A 23,123-nucleotide genomic window follows, 5' to 3' on the forward strand; every position below is an offset into this window, starting at 1 on the left:
TAATTTCATGGCTGCAATCACCATCTGCAGTGATTCTGGAGCCCCCCAAAATGAAGTCTGACACTGTTTCCACTGTTTCCCCACCTATTTCCCATGAAGTGATGGGACCGGATGCCATGATCTTCATTTTCTGAATGTTATGTTATATATATAATGTAATATATATATATATAAATGACTCATACAGTACTATAACATGAAACTAACACAACACTGTAAATCAACTATATTCCAATTTTAAAGAAGTGTCAGTGTGAGCATTTGACCATAGTGACTGTGCTCAATGAATGCCTGTCCTCTCTTCCTTAGCATCAGGGAAACCTGGAGAGAAGTACCAGATTCTGCCATGAGTCAGTCCTGCTTGAGTGCAAGGAATGTTGGGACTTTGACAGCACAGGCTGGTAGGAAACAGAAACTAGCTTGGGCCTGAGCATGGCCAGACAACGAAACAGTATGGTTTGGCTTCGTTCTCAGAAACTCAAGAGAGCAGGGAAAGGTCACACCCATCATGCACCCCAACTTAGTAGTGGAATTGCCTGCAATGGGATATTTTAAAGGAGACAGTCTCAATCCTCAGATCTCTATCAGTTGAGAGATATTTCAGAAGTAATAGATTCCAAATAATTAAACAATTGAATTTTTCAAATAAGTTGAGTAAATCACAGTGGATTCGAGCTGATTCGTGGAATTATGTTCATTCATTTATTCATTGGCCGTTCATTTATCTCACAAATACTAAGCCTTGATTACATAAGCCAAGCCCTGCACCTCTCATTCTTCATTGTTGCGCTAAGTACTTGTAGTCTCCAATGACAAAGGAAAGCTAGACAATCACCTTTGGGAACTGTGCTCAACTTGGGCATGCCATAGAATTGTCTCGTACGCATCTGGCATCTGTATGTGTGATAGTGAAACACAGTTGAGAAACCCAGTGCTAAAGGCTATCTGGGTACTTCCTGCACCAGCCCATATTGCTCTGTGGCCACGGGCCTCTGGGGCTTGTGGCTGGGATGCAGCCCACAGGCTGGGTGCCCTCCCTTGATGAGACTCCAGGGCCAGAAACTACTGCATAACTGATGTCAACAAACTTAAGCTTATTCAAAGCACACTCCTTCCACTGACCTCCGGACAGTCAGTAACTTCATCTCCAAAAACTTCTCATGTATACATGTCACCTCTTCACCATACTCCTTTCCAGAGCCCCGGCACCATATCCAGGTACTGTTTTTCATCCCAGAGCAGACAATGCTCTTTCCTCTTTACACGTACTGTATTTTCTTCTCATCTTGAGAAGAGCTGATAAACTAATTTCTCCTGGTGTGCCCAGTAACAGCCAAGAGTGTCTGACCTAGGGTCCCTCCTGAGGAAATATCAGACTGTTAGATGCAGCCACATGGTATTTGGGAGCTTTCTCAAGTTGGAAAAACTTAGGGATCCTCTAATCCCAGCTGGTTTTGCAGATTTAGGAGGCTAAAGCTCAGGCAGGAAAAGGGACTTTCCCAAGGACATATAACTAAAAAATGACTGTCCATTAGTACTGCTGCTCAACAGAACAGCCCCAAACTTAAGGACCTAAAAGTAACAACCATGTATTTCACTCACAACTCTATGGACTGGAAATTTAGGTGAGCTCAGCCGGGATAACTCATGTAGTCCAGGACCACTTGCAGGTCAGTGAGGTGGCTCTTTTTTGGGGTTTGACAGTCAACTGGGTGGTGGAGACAATTGGGCCATGTATCTTTCACCATCTTTCAGCCAGCTGGTCTGGGTGGCAGCAGGGAGGCAGGAAAGCCTTCTGAGGACTAGGCTTGGGGCTGGTACATCATCACTTCTGCCATATTCTATTGGCCCAAGCCAGTCATAGGGGAGCCCATATTTGAGAAGGATGGAAATGAACTCTACCACTTGATGAGAAGAGCTGGGATGTCACACTGCAAGGACTGGGGGCACTATGGGGAGGAATGAAGGATTGCGAGCACTTCTTACAAACTTGAGTTAAGACTGGAACCCACGTCTGCTGAGTCCTTGCTGAAAGTGCAGCAGCCCCTTCAGATCCCATCTGCATAACTCTTCCCTACTGTCCATGCCAGTCTCCTCCTCTACAATTCAGCAACATCCTCAGTGCTAGAAGAAGAAGAAGAAAAACAATCCAGCATTGGACAGAGTCAAGTTCTTCTGTGTCCTTGAGGAGAAGCCATGGGAGCACAGCTTCTATGTAACTAAACCAACATCCCCCCAGTGCATCCATCACTCCCAACTCCCACCTCCTCCAGGACACAGGCCAGAGTCTCCCTCCCTCTACCCTCAGCAAAGCCTCAGATTCCAGATTCCATTTGTTGTTGTTGTTGTTTTTTTGCAACTCTCCCACATAAGCTCTCCACTGTTCCATCGTCCTGGACGGGGAGATGGCAGCCAATTTTCCAACACTGAACAAGCTAGCCCCTAGAGTCACTTTTGAAACACCAACAAGGTGGTATGCCAACTTCTTTTCTGGGGGAGAACAAAAGCTATTTTTCTCTCTTTTCTTCCCTTGATGGAGAGAACCAAGACCCCTTTTTGAATTCAACTTTCTCTTCTCTGGCGTTAAAAAAAAAATTTAAAAACAAATCTGTCAAAATTCCCACCCTGCTTTCCTGGTTATATTTTTTAATTCAGCTGGCTCCATGTGGGGGAGTCTTCTATTAATAGGTATACCAGGAGGCTTAGCAACTCAGGCAGAAGAGTACCTAGGAGAAAGCTGCAGAGGGCTGACGCCGGAACACTGAGCAGGAATCAAACGGGGCTTAATTAGGAAAACATGACTTCCCTATTAACGCCCCTGTCCGTGTGATGCTGCCGCTAGGAAAAAAAAAATGCCAAGAAGCTTATTTGTTTTGCAATTATGGATGAAATAAAAAATTACTTGGTCTAATTGGACCTCTTTTACTAAAAGAAGCGTGTAAAATAACCTCAGTTTCATTAGCAACTCAAAATGCACTACTCGGTGTGCTACATATGTTTAAGTGAAATGTGGAGGGTCAATTTGCTATGTAAATTTCCACAAATTTGGCTAAACTAAAACGATTAACCTAATGTGTATGCAAATTAACTTAATTGATAACGACTTTTCTCCAGGAACTTTAAAAGGGGGGAAAATATATTCCAATTCTAACAATCCTCCCAAGTGTTCCGTCACCCAATAGCGAAATGATATCTTGACAAATTAAAGAGAATATAATGAAATCAGATTAATTAATGCCAAGACCAATTAGCACATGCAAAGAAACAAATCTCACTAATAGACAAACTCAGCAATCATTTGAATGAGATTTTGAAAGCTTTCCCTATTTGTCAATTTGTGTGTGTGTGTGTGTGTGTGTGTGTGTGTGTGTGTGTGTAATTCCACCTCTGAAATGTTCCCTTTTGTTTAGAGTATAGAATGTAAGCTAGAACAGACCACACACTCTGAAACCTCCACTTGGATTAAGAAACTGAGCCTCAAAGAGATGAATTTATTTGTTCAATGTGGAACGGGCACATTGGCATTAGAACTCCTGTCTTTCTTCTTCTCTAGCACCCTGTCTGCCAGCAACACCCTCAAATGTAAGAAAACATTCCACTGTCCCTTCCCAGGAAGGCCTTGCTGTGCAGAAAAGCATTCACATCCTTATTTTCCCCAGGAGATGGTTGGCTTCCCAGGCCAGAAAGCAGGGAAAGCATTCTAGAAGGCCCCTTCAGCTCTGGGATTACCTGATCCTATAGTCTACAGTGGAATGTTTACCATATTAGAATGCAGTCTACATTAGAATATACCTATATATTTAAGAATTGAAGGGATTTTCATCTTGAGTCTCTTTTCCCTGACTCAGGCCACCTTTTTTTCACACCAAAAGCAATCATCATAACAAGCTGCAGAGCTAACCCCAGTTCCCGCTGGGCTTGCCTTAAACCCCTGAGCAGTTAACAGTGAATTCTCCAGGCTGGTCATTTAGCTGGGAAATTTTCAGCCCATCTCCCTCCTTCCCCACTTCCCCATAGTCAAGGACTCTAGGCTAACAGGCAGAGCTCTGACTTGGGTTTATTATTTTTATTTATTTATTTTTCTTGTTATTCCAGATGGTTATTGCTGAAAGATTGAAGTCTGAATTACTTCCAGTGGGATCCTCCAACAATGGCAGAGTGGAAGAAGAAGCAACTCAGGATGCTGCTGGCGCACCAGAGAGCAGTTAAGCCTCTATCAAGCAGCCAGAGGTGGCAGGAACAGTACCAACAGTGCCCACTGGGCTCATTCCGTGGACTCGGGCAATGGACTGCCTCCTTTGGTCAGCTCCCAGCCTTGAGGTTCAGTTCTTGCCTGGACTTAGGCAGGGCGATGTCATGGCAAATCAGAAGAATAAGAGCAAGAAAAGAGAAACTGGCTGGGGAGTCCACAGACCCATCACCGGGCCACGGACCTTGCCTAAGCCATTTCCCCTCTCTGGCTGTCAACCTCCTCCTCTGATAAACAGGAACAGGGAAACGGATGCATAATCTCTTTGGCTCTGACTCTAAGTATAGCATTAGGCTCAAAAAGGACATCACCTCATAGAGTTAAGAGGATTCATGACTATATACATAAAGTGCTTAGGATTGTGCGTGGGACATAGTGAGTGATCAATAAATGTTGACTTGCATTATTTTTATCCAGCCAAGCGGTCCTTCCCTCCTTGCTTGAACACTAGTGAAAAGGGTTGTGACATAGCGCTGTGTGGGTAAATATTTAACAACCAGTGGAGGTTGTTAGTGGGACTCAACTTCGTCAAGGTTGCCAACTGCCTCAGTGTACATAATCCCACTATGGCTGAATGCTAGCTATCAACATTGAGTTAAACAGCTCACAAGATTTCTGAAAATTAAATGGCTTGTTTTTGCATGCCAGTATGAAATAGCTCTGGGGCTTCCCAGGTGGCACTAGTAGTAAAGAACCCACCTGCCAATGCAGGAGACACAAGGGACACAGGACTGATCCCTTGTGAAGATCCCCTGGTGGAGGGCATGGCAACCCACTTCAGTATTCTTGACGGAAAATCCCATGGACAGACGAGCGCCTGGTGAGCTGCCGTCCATAGAGTCGCACAGAGTCGGACACGACTGAAGCGACTTAGCATGCATGCCCGCATGAGACAGATTCCAGGGCCTTCCCTGGTGGCTCAGTGGTAAAGAATCCGCCCGTCCATCCACCTGCCAATCATAAACAATCCGATCCCTAGGTCAGGAAGGTCCCTTGGAGAAAGAAACGGCAAACCATTCCAGTAGTCTTGTCTGGGGAATCCCATGGACAGAGGAGCCTGGTGGGCTACAGTCCACAGGGAAGCCAAGAGTCAGACACAACTCGTGTGTGAGCAACTGAGCGCACACACATATGAGACAGCTCCAGAGCACTGCTGAGATGCAATACCTCACATCCTCATTCTGACTGTTGATGATGATCTGACTGTTGCCCATCCTGCCAGTGGAGAGACTAGATGATAATTAAATAAAAGGTACTGGTGGCTATCCTCCCACACAGCCCTCTTGGGGGCCACCACAAATTTCCTCCCCATCCACCCACTCCCACCTCCTCCCCTCAACCCTCCAAGCTGAGCAGTCTCTGTGTGTACTCTGGAAGCATAAACTCACATTATCATTAATCTAAGCCAAGCATCATTGAGAAAGTAAATCTGCTGAAAAGAAACATCTATCCATTTTTAAATTTTGATGATGTACATATTAATCACTGTTGACAATTATCCACTCCACACCCCCTTGAATGAGTCACCTTGTCCCCATCGACTCTGTCCTCTGCCTTTGACCCCAGCCTCAATTCTCACCATCAGAGCCTCTCTTTTTGGGATGGTTTCACCTAGATCCCAAACTTGACATTCCTCCTGCTCCCAGGAAGTTGGTTATTTACCAACTGAAAATGGAGAATTAAAAGTAGAAAAATAAAACACCTTTCCCAGTGGGGGCCATAAAAGGCTCATGAAGTCATAAAGACAATTACTGGCAGGCCTATATGGAATACCCTCTGCGAGTCATCTGTCTTCTGCTGGCAATAAAGACACGCAGCAAATTAACCATGAGGGAGGCCTGCTCACTTACCCTGTAATTAGACAGAGCTGCAAGATGCTTCCTTTCAAACTTCACGTGGGAGGGTCTGTTCCGGCTCCAGGCGGCCCTCCTCCCAGCCCAGCCAGACCTGGGCTCCTTTGGCGGCTGCACACACGACCGGGCTTGGAGCAGTGGAGGCAAAGGACAAGGCAACAGCCTCCCTTCAAGCGGGCACCCCCCTCAAGGCCCTGACAGTATATTTACGGAGGTGGGCAGAGTGCACAGATTCAGAGAAGTGACCATAAGCTTCTCTAAGTGACAGAAATACCTTTCTTTCCCACCACAGCTTTCACCATGTACTCTCATGTGATGTGTATTTCAGCCACGTGAAAGGGCCTGTTTCTCAAGTTTGCCATCTGCCTTCTGGCCCCCAGACTTTGAATGTCCTGTTCCCTCTGCCTGGAATGTCCCTGTCCCTACAAGGTCTCATCTTCCAGACAGACAGTGTTAGTCACTCAGTCACGTCTGACTCTTTGTGACCCCCATGGACTGTACTAGCCCTCCAGGCTCCTCTGTCCACGGAATTCTCCAGGCAAGAATACTGGAGTGGGTTGCCATGCCCTTCTATAGGGGATCTTCCCAACCCAGGGATCGAACTTGGGTCTTCCATATCATAAGCAGATTCTTGACCCTCTGAGCCACCAGGGTGCCCCCCTCCATCTTCTAGAAACTGAATGCAAATCACAAGTCCTCCACAAAGCCTTCCCTGACCTAATCTCTGAGCAGGTTAACGAGCTCTTCACTCCCTGCCCACCTTTGTGCTAAACTTTTACTTTGTACTCATCCCACCAATTATAAATCCATGTTTTGAAATTATTTTCCTCACCCCAGATTGTGATTTGGGGGCATGAAGAAGGCTGACTAATGTCTTGAAATCCCATTTGTCATCCTACCCCCAATCCCAGCTCGAAGCCCCATGCTCTCACCCAAGTACATGCCCGATAAATATTAACTGGAAGAATAAAGTAAAAAAAAAAAAAAAAACAACCTACCAGCTGAATCTATGATGTATGGAGAAGAAGGGATAAGAGCCAAGTCCAGACCGTGGGGGGAGGGTTGGAGTCACAAGCCTAGTCCCTGTGTTTGGTGGAGACAGCGCCCATTCCACACCCCGTGTTCTTGGTTCTGAGGTCCTTCCTCTCCACTCTGGACCCTGCTTTTTTGCAATCAACACCTCAATTCTGGCTCTGCACTAAAAAGAGGAACATGAGAAGTGGTCAGGGAGCATCCTTGCACCTCAGGACAATCACCTAAGACATTAAGCTCCCAAGGGCAGAGTCTGGCATGCAGATGAGCATTGGCTCATGGGCCCTCTGCTGAAAATAAATCTGCTGGAAGCAAGATGAGTTATTGGTTAAAAATAAAAGTTAAGGTGGTGCTGATGTTGTGTTTTCCTGAGTCCAGTGCATAGGCAGCCAGAACCTTCTTCTCCCAGGATACTGGTGAGTGGGCAAAGGGCAAAGAATCATAGGGAAGAGGAGAGAATTTGCAGGTTGGTGGCTGGGCTCTTTGAGGAAGGACAGGAGGGGGCTGGCAGAAGATCCAGGTGCCCAGGTGAGCATTTCTACCAAGGCGCCTTTGGTGGATTTCTACCATTCCACCATTTTTGCCCTTTCGAAAGGGCTATTGTGACTTAGAGAATGAACTTACGGATGTGAGGGGGAAGGAAGAGAGGAAGGGATTGTTAGGGAGTTTGGGATGGATGTGTATACACTGCTACATTTAAAATCTAGTGTATTTAGAATCAGCAAGTTCCTGCTGTATAGCACATGGAACTCTGCTCAATGTTATGCGGCGGCCTGGACGGGAGGGGAGTCTGGGGGAGAATGGGTACATGTATATGAACGGCTGAGTCCCTCTGCTGTTCACCGGAAACTGTCACAACACTGTTAATCAGCTATACTATAATACAAAATAAAAAGTGTTTTGTTTTGTTTTGTTTTAAAAGGGCTGTTGCCAAGTCTTGCCCCAAACTTCCTGCTGAACCAGCAAATCAGAAGGCCCTTCAGTCCAGCAAAGAATATTTATTTATCAGGTGTCTACCACGTGCCAGGCACTGCTCCAAACGCCACAAATACCAAGGTAGACAGTCTAGTTCCAGCCCTCGTGGAGTTCTAGACCAGTATGAGGCATGGCGGGGGCCAGTGTGGCGGATATACAGGTAACTAATGAGACTGCCTAGAATGACTGTCACCATAGTGTGTGACAGGGCCCTGTTCCCGTCTGAGAGGTCAGGAAAGGCCACCGTGAGGAAATAAGATTCACATGGAGGCCAGTGGTTGGAGAGCATCTCCAGCTCCATGGACATGAGTTTGAGCAAGCTCTGGGAGATGCTGAAGGACAGGGAAGCCTGGTGTGCTGGAGTCCATGGGGTCACAAAGAGTCAGACATGACTGAGCAACTGACGACAACAATGGAAGCCAACAGGAGTGGGTGAGAGCCAGTGCGGAGGCTCTGGGCCAGCAAGGACCCCCAGATGGACCAGTGTGGCCACAGCGGGCGGGAGGGAAGGCTGATGCTGGCTAAAACCCAGTGGCTGCAGACCACGCTGAGCAACTGGACTTTCCAAGGGGACTGATGCGGACTGAAGTCCCACCCACTCTCCACTCCCCAAGCCTGCGTCCTGGCACAGGGCTGCCTTCCCCAGGGGAGGGTGCCTTTTCCAGCTTCACGAAGGCTTCATCTTGGACCAGGCCTGCAGCACTGAGACCATCCAGAGGAGTGCTGGCTCAACGCACACACACGGGCACTGCGCACTGGTGAGTGTTAGACTAGACATCTCTGAGGTCCCGCCCACACGTGCCTTCTGTAAGTCTTTGAAAGAAGGGGGCAATTGTATCACAGGGGAGGGACCTGTGAGGGAAGAGACCTCAAACCGGAAGAGCTTTCCTTGTCTTCACTGTTCCGTCTGGACCAACAGTTTCCTCACTGTCTAAAGCCTTGTGGAGGGTAGGCAGCTGATGGGGGCCTCAGGATCTGCGCAGGACACGGGCCAGGGCTGCTGCAGGAAGGGACACCTTGGCCGAGCAGCCTTTGTGGGTCGGGTCTTGCAGGCTCTATTCTCTGGCTTCCTTCAGAGGACAGCCCAGGGAGCAGAGTCCTTGGGGAGAAGGCATTGTTTGCACGAAGTGTCTGTCGTTGCCCGAGGCCTACAGATCCCCTGGACATGGTCCCCCAGATGGCTGGCTCATCTTCCCCGTACTAGGAGGATGGAGGGTGCTCTGTCAGATTCCATCCCTCAGGGCGTCGTGGGGGCACCGCAGGCGCCACTGGCCCAGGGCTCGGCCTCCAGCTCCAGTGCCTGGGGAGGAGAGGTGGCTTCTTCCCTTTCCCTGCTCTCTGGTCCGGCAGCGGCTGTCCCCCGCCTCCTTCCCTTCCTTGTCTCACTCCTACAGTAGCCGCCCCCAGCCTCCTTCCCCATCCACGTCTCACCCCAGCAGCAGATACCCAAGCTCAAACTTCTGACATCTCCCCGTCCCCACACCTTTCTTTGGCAGGCTGAGCCTGTCATAACCACCCCCTGGATTTGGTTGCTGGCACTCCAGTAATAACTGTGTCCATCTCTGGATGCTATCAGTGGCAGACCCTGTCCCAGGGGGACAAACAGAACAGGGGAGGAGTCCATGAACAAACAGACATATCCTTGCCTGCTCCCAGCAGTGTTTAAAAATGATGTGACATCCTACCGTATAGCACAGGGAACTATATTCAATATCCTGGGATAAACCATAAGACCATTCTTTTCCATATGGTTTATCTCTCTCTCTCTCTCTCTGTATATATATATATATATATATATATATATATATATATATATATGCTGTGTGCTATGCTTAGTTGCTCAGTTGTATCTGACTCTTTGTGACCCCATGGACTGTAACCTGTGAGGCTCTTCTGTCCATAGGATTCTCCAGGCAAAACTACTGGAGTGGGTTGCTATGCCCTCCTCTAGAAGAGTCTTCCCAACCCAGGGGTTGAACCCCGGTTCTGCACTGCATTGCAATCCTGCATTGCAAGTGGATTCTTTACCATCTGAGCCACCAAGGAAGCCCATGCATATATGTATAATGGAATCCTTTTACTGTCCAGCAGAAACTAACACAACATTGTAAATCAACTATACTTCAATAAAATAAATCTGAAAAAAATATGCTACATTTGACAGCTATGTAACATGCTGAGCCTCAGTTTGCTCATTTGTAAAAAAGTGCAAGGGATTATGGAGAAGAACAGATGAGATTAACATGGAAATAACTTCATATGGTGCCTCGTGCAAAGTGAATCCTCAATAAATATTAACTATTACCACTGTGCTGTGCTCAGGTGCCCAGTCGTGTCTAACTCTCTGCAACCCCAAGGACTGGAGCTCTCCAGGCTCCTCTCCATGGGATTTCCCAGGCAACAATATTGGAGTGGGTCGTCATTTCCTACTCCAGGGGATCTTTACAACCCAAGGATTGAACCTGCATCTCTTGTGCCTTCTGCATTGGCAGGCAGATTCTTTACCACGGCGCCACCTGGGAAACCCCAACTATTACCATTAGCTACTATTTATTGGGCATCTCTGGTTGCCCAGCTGTGTGCTATAGGATTTACACACATGCCATTTGTTCTGCTTCACGATTGGACCAGGTGTGTGACAGTACCCCACATCACACTGGTGGAGACAAAACCACAGGGAGCAGGATTTAGTCTCTTCGGAGACGGTGTGACTCCAGCATACCACTGAGCTGTACTGCCCATCAGGTCTGGGACCCCAAGGGCCCCATCTGCTTTCTGGGGTGGCATTTTTTCACTCAAGCTCTCTTAGCAATTCCTGAGAGAGGGCTTTAGGAAGGGGAAAAGAGACCAAGGAACCCCAGGCTTCCCAATCAATACCGAAGGCAAGAACTGTGACTTTGAAATGTACGGGGTGGACCTGGGATGCTAACCTTGTCTGCATCTAAACCAACGGGAGGCAAAGAGAGAGGCTGGAAATGGCAAGAAACTGGAGTTCAGAGTGCAAAGCCTAGGCCCACCATTTATTAACCATGTGACCTCAGGCCTCATAAGAAATGTCTCTGATACATGCATCCCCATCTGCAAAATGGGCTAGCATAACACCTGCCTTCTCAGAGATACTCTGAGGCTGAAATGAAACATTAACTGTGAAAGTGATCTTTTTCTACCATAAAGTAATGGTCAGTTATAAAGAACTGTCATTGAGGCACACTGGCTTAGAAGAAAGAAGTCAAATTGTAAGAAGTCTTTGGTTAAATTTGACACACGAATACTGAGCTGTATCAAAAGCACCTACTCAAATTCAAAGATGAGATCAAGGAAATGAATATACTGTCTTATAGTGTTCTGTGGGGCTCACAGGCCAAGTTCAGAGTAGAGGCAGAATTTCCTGGAGGAATGTTTGCACACTGAGCTTTGGAGAGGAGAATGAGAAGGATGTTGATGCCGAAGGAAGTTGCTCCAGCAGAATACAGATTGATCAAAGGCAGAAGTGGGGAAACCACAAACAGGCAGAGTCCAGGGTGACTGGACGGCTGTGTACCCACAAGAGAGCATAGGAGAGAGGCTGTGAAGTGGGCACAGTTATTATCCCTACTGAACAGACGAAGAAACTGAGGCTCAGAGCAGTCATAAAATTCATACAGCAAGTGAATGTGGCTGCAGTCAGCCAGGGGCCTGGCTCCATGTTCTTAACTATCATCTCAGGGTGGGGCTGTGGGAAGAAAGTGAACAAGGGGCCCTGCAGATGTCCGGGCACTGTGTGGGATGAAAAGATGAAAGATGAGTTGGGAGGTTGCTGTTATTGGGAAACTCAGGTGAATGAGCCTCTTGATAAGACCCAGTCATCCCAAGTCTGGCCAAATGTTGCTGAGGCCTTTTCTAGCCTGTGTGTCTAAAGCCCCTCCCAGTGCCTGCTGGGTAGAGGTCAGGAGGGCTGATGATACTATTACACCCCAGACCCCAGTGCTAACAGCACCCCTGGGAAGGTCTCATGACCCTGGACCACAAGGTTTGGTGTCCAGATGCCCTCCTCACTCTTGACCTTTTAGGATTGGAAGCGTTCCTCAAATTCCTGCTCTGTCTTCACTATGCAGGTTGGACCAGGTGTAGTCTTGCAACATCTCTGTGTACTTAATCCAGGATGGGCCACATTCCTTCTCCTAAGAGGATACAGCAACCTGGCCTTCTCATTTACTGAGCACAGGAGGTGCACAGACAGCAGGGCATAATGGGGGGAACTTGCATTTTGGAGGCAGAACACCACAGACTTGATTCCTGGATGTGCAACTCACAAGCTGTGTGACCTGGAGAAAAATCCCTTGGTCTCTGTGGGCCCATTTCCTAGTTTGTAAAATGGGGGGAAATAATACATACCATGTAGAATGGAGAAACACAAAGGTTAATTAGTGCCTATCCCAAAGGGAACTCTGTAAATGCCAAGCCTCTTTGATAACCACTCTTACAAGCCAGTGTTTAAAACACCCACTAAGTGGCATTTATTCTTTGCCCAGAGCACCAGCCCAAATAAAGACAGGTAGCTCTAGGCCCTGCCCCCAAAAGGCACAGACAAACGGAGGGGCCTCTTGGCTACCTCTGAGGATAACTCCATCACCAGCTCCTACAGAAGCCCTTTGATGTGGATACAACCCAGGCCTGCAGCCTCATTGCTTATGAAGATGCTGGTGAAAGATTTATAGAGGAACTCCATGGGGGACACAGCAAGAGGAGGGCAAGCTGGAAAGCAAGAAAGTGCAGGTGCCTGGGGACAGGGCATCTGAGAGACGTGATTACAGACCCATCCATGTTAATGGAGATGTGAGCAGGGCTATTGTACACACCGGCTGGCAGGCTGCTCTCAGGAAGGGGACGAAACAAACACAAGGTGTGCAAGGCCCCTTCTGCGGGTTGGCTCATTTGATCCTCACAGATCCTGCCCTGTAGGTAGGTGAGCAAACTGAAGCCAGAGAGGTTAAATAACTTGCCTGGTGCCACACAGCATCACAGACACCAAAAAGAAGGTGGCATTTGAGCTGGGCCATGAGAAATGTGTAGGGTTTGTACAAACAGGAGGCTGGCCTAGCAGGGGCCTGCCCTCTGAGCAGGGTCATTATGTGGGCAGAGGGTATAAAATGAGCAGAGACAGGAGGGGAACAACAAACTAGGTGCCAGTCGGGACGGGGGGCGTGCTGGGAGCACGTCTGGCGGGGAGCCTACACACACTAGGCATTCTTGGGGTCTAAGAAATTCGCTCATGCCCATACAGCTGGTGAGTGATAGAGATGTCAAACTCTACCAATCTGGGCTTTTTTACTAAGCCAAGATATGACTTACTCTACCTGAAGAAACAAGATATCAATGCAATACAAAAGATAAAAAAGAACTAAAAATACCCAGTTTAGAGAAGAGAAGACTGAAGCGTGAGATGGTAAGAACTGTCATCAAAGCTGGTGACCAAAGGCTCCTGTCCTTCCTCCCCAGAGACAGGAAGGGGGAGAGGGTAAAAGTAGATGGCAGAAGTGCTCCAGGCCTGACTTCACCTCACTGCCCACTGGCTCAGGCCCGAACTCCATAGCCTGACCCTTTCAGCATCTCCATACTCACCTGGCTCCACACTCGCCCCAAGGCCTAATTGCTGCCTGTTCCCCATCATGCTCTTGCTTTAAGCGGGGTTCTCACCATCCCCTGAATCTCCAAGCCCTTCCTCCAGACACTCTCCATCCCTGGCTAACCCCTCCTCCTCTTCATTCATTTACAAAATGCAACCAATACCAACTACCTCACAAGACTGTCTCAGGATTTCATGAGATGACTCATTCTCAGAATCCACGGATATTTTTTGAGAATATTGAGTACCGAGACTTCCCTGAAGATCCAGTGGTTAAGAGTCCGTGTTCCCAATGCAGGGGGCTCAGGTTCAATCCCTGGTCAGGAAACTAAGATCCGACATTTCAAGGCCCTCCCCCCCCAAAAAAAATGCAAAGCTGTGCTTTAACATATATTAAAGGAAAAAAAAAAAGAATATCAAGCACCTGCTACATGCCAAGCCCTGGGCTAAGCACTGGGGACCCTAGGGAACAACACCTGAGTCCTTGCCCTGGGGTTGCTGGTGGTCTGATGGGCAACAGACCAGTACATCATCCACTTGAGAGCACTGACACTTCGGAAATGCAGCGGTGGGATTAGGGGAGGTTTGCTGGAGAAAGTGAAAGTTAAGCTGAGACTTGAAGGATCAGCAGAAGTTGGCAAAGGGCAAGAGTGTAGAAAGCAGAAGCAGCAGCATTTGCAAAGGCTTTCAGGCCATGAAGAGCATGACATTTGGAGAAAGTGTCTGCAGCTCAGTGTGCAGTCACTGGGAGCAAGTGGTTGGGGGCGGCCAGAGATGAAGCCAAAGGGTGAAGCAGGGGCTACACCCAAGACGCTTGAAGACAGCAGTCCTTAGTCTTTTGGGGTATCATAGACCACTTGGAAAGCCTGGTGAAGCATTTGGACCTCTTCCCAGAATAATATCTTTAAATGCATAAAATAAAATACTTGGGATTACATAGGAAATAAATTATATTGAAGTGCAGTTAAAGAAATATTTTTAAAAAACTAATTTGTAATATAGTAATGTATGAGATTTTTATTAATGCCGTAAATAATCAGTTCTAGTGGCAAGTCTAATTACATAATTTTGAAGTAGTGCTGGGAGAAAACAATATTTCAAGATTAAGTGTAATAACTATAATATGATATAAAAATATCTGTGATTTCCATTGATGACAAAGTCACGGTACTGCCAAAATTGCTATGGATTAGATGCTATGGATGGTGCTTTCATGTGTAATTAAAGGAAATGCTAACTTCAGTGAGAGTTTAGCAGAATTAAAGACTTTTCATCTCATCCATGTTTATAATCCCTTGGCTTTAAAGACTTGTTAAGGAGCACTTCCTTGATCCCTGGCTCTTGAAAAGTCCCTGCCATGCCCACAGTCCCTTGCCCAGTCCTCATCTCCTTCCACCTGTCTGATAGATCCCTTCACTTCTTGCAGTCCCCTGAACATCCCAAGCAGACAGCTGCCTCAGGGCTTTTGCACATGCTGTCCTCTGCTTGGACTGCTGCCCCCCAAAATATGGGTGTGAATCCCTTTCTCCTTTCTTTCAGGACTCCACTCAAATGTCACCTTATCAGAGAAGCCTTCCCTGGCCACCCTATGAAAACAGCAACACCTACTTGCCCCCTCCCCGTACTCATATCCCCCATTCTCCGCTTTATTTTGCTCAATCATATTTACACTCTCTGATGTTTATAAGGTTTTGTTTCTTGTCTTCTTCACCTCACTAGAATGGAAGCTGCACAGTAGCACAGGCTCTGTTTTGCTCACTGTTGTCTCCCTGGCATTTGGAGCAGTTTACACTGGCAGAATTTAGCCCCCACTCCCTTCTGCTCATCTAAATCCTTCAAAGCCCACCAAGGCCCACCAGCAACTGGGAGCCCCCGCTGCTTCTCCAGCCTTCTCTGGATACCCACTATCAGGGACACAAGGCGACTGAGGATGGAAACCTCGCCTTGTGGTTTCTGCATTGCCCCCACCCAACATGCCGGGTATGGAACAGGCTTTCAAAAACACATGTGCCATAAAGAAAATGTGGTGTGTGTATATATATATATATATATATATAATCGAATATTACTCAGCCATAACAAGGGATGAAACTGAGTCATTTGTAGTGATGTGGATGAACCTAGAGTCTGTCATACAGAGTGAAGTCAGTCAGAAAGAGGAAAACAAATAATGTATATTAATGCATATATATGGAATCTAGAAAAATTATATTAATGAACCTATTTTCAAGGCAAGAATAGAGATGCAGACATAGAGAGTGAACTTGGGGACACAGAGGAGGAAGAAGAGGGTGGGAGGAACGGAGAGAGTAGCATCGACATATCCACGCTATCATGTGTAAAACAGACAGCTAGTGGGAAGCTGCTGTATAACAGGGAGCTCAGCCTGCTGCTCTGTGATGACCCAGAGGGCTGGGCTGGGGATGGGGGTGGGAGGGAGGCTCAAGAAGGAGGATATATGTATACATATAGCTGATTCACCTTGAGGTGCATTAGAAACCAAACCAACACAGCATTGTAAAGCAATTAGACTCCAATAGTAACCAAGGAAAAAAAAAAGCATGTACCAGCCAGCCTAAGCAGTTTCGTGAATGAATGGAGCTGGCTGGAGGAGACTGTGGAATCCCATCCATAGTGGGCTGAATGGTGGCCCCCAAAGATATATGCTCATGTCATCACCTCCAGAACCTGTGAGTGCTACCTTATTTGGAAGAGGGGTCTTGGTAGATGTAACAAGGGTAAGGATCCTGAGAAACACAGACCATCTTGGATGATCAGTGTGGGCCCTCAGTGTCATCACAAGTGTCGTTCTAAGAAGCAAGGGAGATGGCATAGATGCTCAGAGGGGAAGGTGATGTGGGGATGGAGGCAGACAGAGGTTGGAGTGATGCAGCCGCAGGTCTAGGGATGCCAGGGCGGCCACCAGACGCCAGAAGAGATGAGGGGTGCATTCTCCCCTCAGGCCCCCAGAGGAACTGCAGGCTTGCTGGATTTTGGAGTTTGGGCTGCCAGAACTGCAGGGGAATAAGTGTCTGTTGTTTTAAGCCACCCAGGTGTGGTAATTCACTAGAGCAATCACTTAGGAGACTAATGCCCCATCTATAGGCCAGCTATAGGGAAACACAGGCTAACACTAGGCTTTTCCCCTCTTCCCGCCACCCCCCACCACCAAAAGAACCTGAAAATTCAACCTTTAATGTGCAAGCTCCTGGTTTCTAAGTCTGGGTTTTGGTTGCGGAAGCCAACTCTGCCTAACATGAGCTAACGTGAATGCTGTATTAGAAGGAGTTGGATGAGCTCACAGAACTGAAAAGATGAAACAAAACCTGGAAAATGTGCAGGATCCAAGGGAGACCTGTGGTTTCCAGACCGCGGTGACATCTTCTCGAGACACTGATGGTACTGGTCATTCATGACCACACCACTGGCAACCACCAGACTCCAACCCCGAGGTCACAAGGAAAACCTGTGGGGGGTGGGCTACAAACCCAGGCAGTCGGACTCCAGAGCCTGCACCCGTCCCCACACACAAGGAGCCCATTGAGGGAAGCTCTGTAAAAGGACAAATATCTGAAAGATGGGCACTCCCAGTGGAAGCAGCTTTTAGACTTGTTGTTTGGGACCCACAAGAAGAAATGCATTTTAGATCACAGACCAGCATAGAAACACACCACATATAAACCTGAAATAATATTTACCTTACTGTGTATAATTCCTGAAGACAGCCTTCTTTCCTCTTCTTTTCACTTCTTTCATTTCTTCTTTTCTGTCTCCTCTCTCCCATCTCATCCCATCCCATCCTATCCTCCTCATTCTGTTCTGTTTTCATTCCCAGAGTGATGTTCATTTCTGAAAGGAAGAGAAAATATTCCCCATGCACGGAAATACTCAGAACAGATAATCACTTAAAAATTTACTTAGAGATAAATTTTTCCCCAAATCAAAATTTAAGAATGAGCAACTTGAGATCCCTTCTAAGCTGATTTCAAGATCAACTAAGGGATCATAAACCACAGTTTTAAAAACACTGCACCAGAGCAAACAACTCTACTGAAAAGAAAAATAAAAATACAAACTAAAACAATAAACAACCAACAGTATTGAAAGTGAAAGTTGCTCAGTTATATCCGACTCTTTGTGGACCCATGGACTCTAAGTCCCATGGAATTCTCCAGGCCAGAATACTGGAGTGGGTAGCCTTTCTCTTCTCCACGGGATCGTCCCAACCCAGGGATAGAACCCAGGTCTCCTGCATTGCAGGTGGATTCTTTACCAGCTGAGCCATAATGGATGCCCCAAAATACTGAAGTGGGTAGCCTATCCCTTCTCCACGGGATCTTCCTGACCCAGGAATAGAACTGGGGTCACCTGCATTGCAGGTGAATTCTTTACCAACAAGGCTATCAGGGAAGCCTCAAAAGTATTGGGGACAAACAAAAAAATGGTTTGGAGCTGGACACAGTCATGGGCTGCCAGTGTATGGCCCTTTCATTAAAATCTTGATCTATTGATCAATGGATTGATTGATGCAACTGTAGTAAGAGAATGTGGGGAGTGCTCTCTTTGGCTTAGAGTTTATAATGACAGCTTTAACTGTAAGCATCCAGCACAAGCCTGGCACACAATAGGTGCTCAATAAATATTTAAGTGCCATAAAGGAAAAGAATTGAACATACACACACACACAAACACACACACACACATGGATAGCCACTTTCCCAGGTGGCACAATGGTAAAGAATCCACCTGCCAGTCTGAAGGAGAAGCAAGAGACCTGGGCTTGATCCCTGGATCAGGAAGATCCCCTGGAAGAGAGCATGCCACCCACCTCCAGTATTCTTGCTTAGAGAATCCCATTCACAGAGGAGCCTGCAGGGCTACAGTCCATGGGGTTGCCAAGAGTCTGACACGACTGAGTGGCAAGTGCACACACACACACACACACACACACACATATATAATTCATTTTGATGGACACCTCAAATTAACACAACACTGAAAATCAACTGTACTTTAATTGTTTAAAAGGAAGGAAAAAAACAAAATAAATATTAAGTGCAACTGAAAACAGATCTCAGTTCCCTTGTCCTGTAGCAGTCCGGCTGGAGTTTGGGTGTGGCCATGGGCAGAAACGGACTCACATCTACAAGTGGCCCAGAGCCCAGAAGCACCTCCAGGCTTGGTGCCTGCCTGTTGCTCCTTCCCAGGCTCCATTTGTCACCATCCTCATAAACACCCAGCCAGAGGAGTGCTTTGTTTCACACCAACCAGCATCATCCTCCCCTCCCCCTCTCCTCGCATCTCTCTTTAGGCAGTGCTATTTGTTGAACTGTAAAAAAAAAAAACACCTAAGGAGGCTCTGTGGTTACAGGGCAGGAGGAGAGCAGGGGATGGGACAGGCGGAGAGGAAAGAGGTGCTTTTGCAACTTTGCCTCTAATGTCTTCGTTAATTGAACTCATCAGCTAAAATCATTTGCAGAAATTTTTTTAAAAAAAAAAGGAGAGAGAGAGAAAAGGAACTGATCATATGCAGGAGAAATAACTCAGATGTGAAAATCCTTCAGACTGGGAGATTGCACTATTTATTCACCCAAGTGTCCTGCTGTGTCTCTGAAATGCAGTGATTTAATGAGGTGCTGCAAAGGTATTTGTTATTAAGAAATTCTGTCTCTGCTTATTCTCCTCCGTGTGATTAGGACGGAGCCAGCGGAAGCTCCTCACCGGCACGCTATTAAAGATTTAGGAGGCTGTTGCTCTCCCCCTGCTCCCCTCTTACAAGCGCCTTTTGAAATGGTTCCAAAATTAAATATTGTACAAGCCGATCAGCCTTGTTTAACGCAGATGCTGAGTGAGATTTAAAAAGAAATTAGAAAAGCATTTGTGTTAACAGATGTTCTTCCTTTTCTCTCTTGGAGCTGAGATGATTGGGGCTGGGTCCCTCCCAAACCACGCAAGAGCCAAGAGGGATAAGCCCCAGCTTGCACAGGGGCAGAGAGGGGACACCTGGGTCCTCAGTCCCTCTGTTGGGGAGGACCCAGGGCCTCTGCAGGAAGGAGAAAAGCAAGCCGCTGACCTGGAAGACTCTTCCCCAAAGCTTCTGTGTCCTCCCAGAGCCTCTTCCAAGGCCGGGTTCAGCAGGTGCTTGCTGGAACTCTGCAGCCATACAAACACCATAACCCAGAGCTTCAGAAAATCAGCAAGTGGACAGAAATCTCTGTCCCCAGACTCATCCAGCTATTGCCTTTGATGTTAGACACAGTCTTCTTAGACCTCTAATCCAGACCTTTCATCCAGGCAACACCAGCCCTGGCCAGCCCCCCTCAGTAAGTTAGACACCTTGCTTCCTCAGAGTCACACGTTTCCTCCCTTGACGTTCGGGTACATAGACCATACTAACTTGGTAAGCTCTGGCTGGCATCTTAAATCTCTCTTCAACAGACTTTCTGCTCTGTCCTTAGTTAAAACTGATAGGGGCCATCCCTTGAATAAGTAAAACCATCCAAGTAGATGGCAAGTCGAGGCTTCTCAAAGTGCTTACCCCTACTCTGTAAATTGATCCCCATGCCCTCCCTCGAGGCATGAGGAAGAGGTTCAGTGACTTCAGTGATGGGGGTACTAGTAAGTGGCAGACCTGGATCTAGTGCCAGGTCCCCCAAACTTAGTCAACTGTCTCATCTGATATGCCACAGGGATGGAGAAACAAACTGTTTCTTTGAAGATTTACATGTTTGTTTATCATTGTTGGGGAAACACAAGGCACAGAGACACAGTGACTTGCTCACAACCCCACAGAAGCACCAGGTACAGAATCAGACAAGAATCTGCCTCCCAAGGTCCAACTGAGTGTTTCCCCATCGGTCAGTCCATTGCACCATCTACAAATGTTTGTTAGGTGACTGCTGCTTACTGAGCTCTGTGCAAGGCTCTGAAGACATTTGGTGGGGGGGGGGGGGGGGGGGGCGGTGCGGAATGGGGAGGGGAGGAGCAAACCAGAGCCTCAAGAAGAAACAGACATTGAGCAAATTATTGCATATATAGACAGAAGAATTTGCAAGGAGGATGGGGGCCATGGGACTATAAATGTAGAGAAGTAGAACCAGTCAGAACTCAATGGCTCCCAAGGAAAGACAATAAACAAATGATAGCCAAGAAACCAACTGCAGGTCTGAAGTCGCCACTATCTGTCCATTTAACCCAGGGGAGTCCTTCGCTGCATTCAGCTAGCTCCCCAAGGCAGGATCCTGTTCAGTCCCTCCTGCCAACTCTCACCACGTTAGTTGCGGAGCGCTGCCCTTCTTTCTCCCATCCCCTCCGGCAACAAGGATGGCAGAGTAATAATCTCCACCCCACCATAACTCACCACTTCCTCTATGAAGTCCCAGCCCTGCACACACACCCCAGAAGCGAGATGAAATACAAGTAAAAATGAGAACCAGGCAACTTCCTAATTAACACTCTTGGAAACACCCAGACCTCATCCCCCGCACGCAAACGAAGTCCCCGTTTAAAGACTGGGATGTGGACATCCACGTGGGGAATGAAGGTGTCTCTGGGCTGGACTGGCAGTGCCAAGAGAAGGGGTCAGGGGACAAACGCAGTACTGCTGTGACAAACTGAGGGGCGGGCCTGGACAAAGCTCCCCACTGCTCTGGGTCCCTGTCTCCCCATCAGCAGGGGGCAGGTGGGGAAGGGCTGAGTCCAGTGCAACCTGAGGTCTGGGGGCCTCCTCCTCCTCTTGGAGGTTCTTCTGTGGAACTCAGCCTTTAACACCCCACAGCTCCTTCCTTAACTCTGAATGCCCCAGTTTACATCCAAATCACCCAGGGAGCCTTAAGAAGACAGATGCCTAAGAACCACTCCTAGAGATTCTGGCTCAGCTGGTCTTTGTCAAGACCCAGGGTTTATTTCAGGCACTCGAATGGCCAAGGATGCTGCCTAGCAAGTTAGTTGCAACAAGAGCTCCTCCCTGGAGGCAGAGGAGACCCTTCTAGGCTTTCCTTCTTTGGGCCCTACTATCAAGTCCTCCAAATCCCAGTGACAACACCCAGAGCAGGGAGCTTTCAGCTAATGTTATGACTCTAAGGCTCTGTCTGTGCTCTTCCTCTAACCTAGGTTACCTCTCCCCTCAATCTCCGTCTTCTTCAAAGACCCCACCACGGGGTCTTCCACAATCCGCCACCCCAGACAATCAAGCTGCCCTCCACATCATCATCACTTAGTATCTGCGCAACACTTAGAGCCCAGTGTCTGGCCTTACCTTTTGTTGCTGATGCATCTATAGTCCTCCGCAGATGGCAAATTCTTTGCAAGGAACTGTGTGTTTTATTTATCCTTTTATCCTCCTCACACCAAAGCCTTGAAACATAATAGGGGTTCAGAGTCTTTAGTTGGGGAGACAATAGTAACACATGGAATGGCTCGAGAAGCGTATTAAATATGTATATTTCAGAGAAGCAAAACAGCCTTAGTGTAAGAGTCAGAAAGGTGGGATCCTGGTTACAGCTCTGTATGTAGGTATGTACGATAGTCACTCAGTCGTGTCCAACTCTTTGTGGTCACATGGACTGTAGCCCGCCAGGCTTCTCTGTCCATGGACTTTTCCAAGCAAGAATACTGGAGTGGGTTGCCACTTCCTCCTCCAGGGGGATCTTCCCAACCCAGGGATTAAACCCCGGTCTCCTGCATTGCGGGCAGATTCTTTACCATCTGAGCCACCAGTAACTTTGTCCATAAAAGCCGGTGGTTGGACTCAACTGTCTCTAGGCTGTGAAGAGCCCCTAATTGCCTCCAGATATTCACAGAAGCAGCCCTGACTCCTCGTTACTTAAAGAACCAGCACAGAAGCAAAACTGGTATTTCATGCTTTTTCAGCCTGTGACATGATGGGGAAAACACCAGGACACATGACAGTGGAGATTCCTTCCCCTCAAAAAATACGTGTCCATATTTGACACACTCATGTACATCCCGTCTTCCTTTATCCTCAACAACTACCCTCACGTCTCACAAAATCCAGGAAGGCGCCAAAGCAATGTTGTGCTTGAGTGAACCAAAACAGACATGCGCCAAAGGCTCTAGGCTAAGTGGCATTATATTAAAAAGTCTCATGATGCAAACTCTTCCAGAGCTCAGTGCCCCGACTTTATCTGGAAGAAGGAGGAGGAAAAACAACTTGTTTTTCTGCCAGTCAAGATCTGTTGGTTCAGCTTCCCTCTCAGCTGGGGATTCCCAGAGCTATAAACTAGGAAGTACAGGGATGGCCTCCAGTTTAGAGACGAAGTTGCTGTAGGAAAGGTTGCTAGCTGCTTTCTGGTAGCCACTCCCTCCTGTTTTCTCAGGAACACAGACAGTCCCTCTGATTTTTCACTAGGCACCCAATGAAAAGATGCCATTTTCCAGCTTCCTATGA

Source organism: Budorcas taxicolor, chromosome 15 (genome assembly GCF_023091745.1).
Source record: "Budorcas taxicolor isolate Tak-1 chromosome 15, Takin1.1, whole genome shotgun sequence".
Classification (NCBI taxonomy): domain Eukaryota; kingdom Metazoa; phylum Chordata; class Mammalia; order Artiodactyla; family Bovidae; genus Budorcas; species Budorcas taxicolor.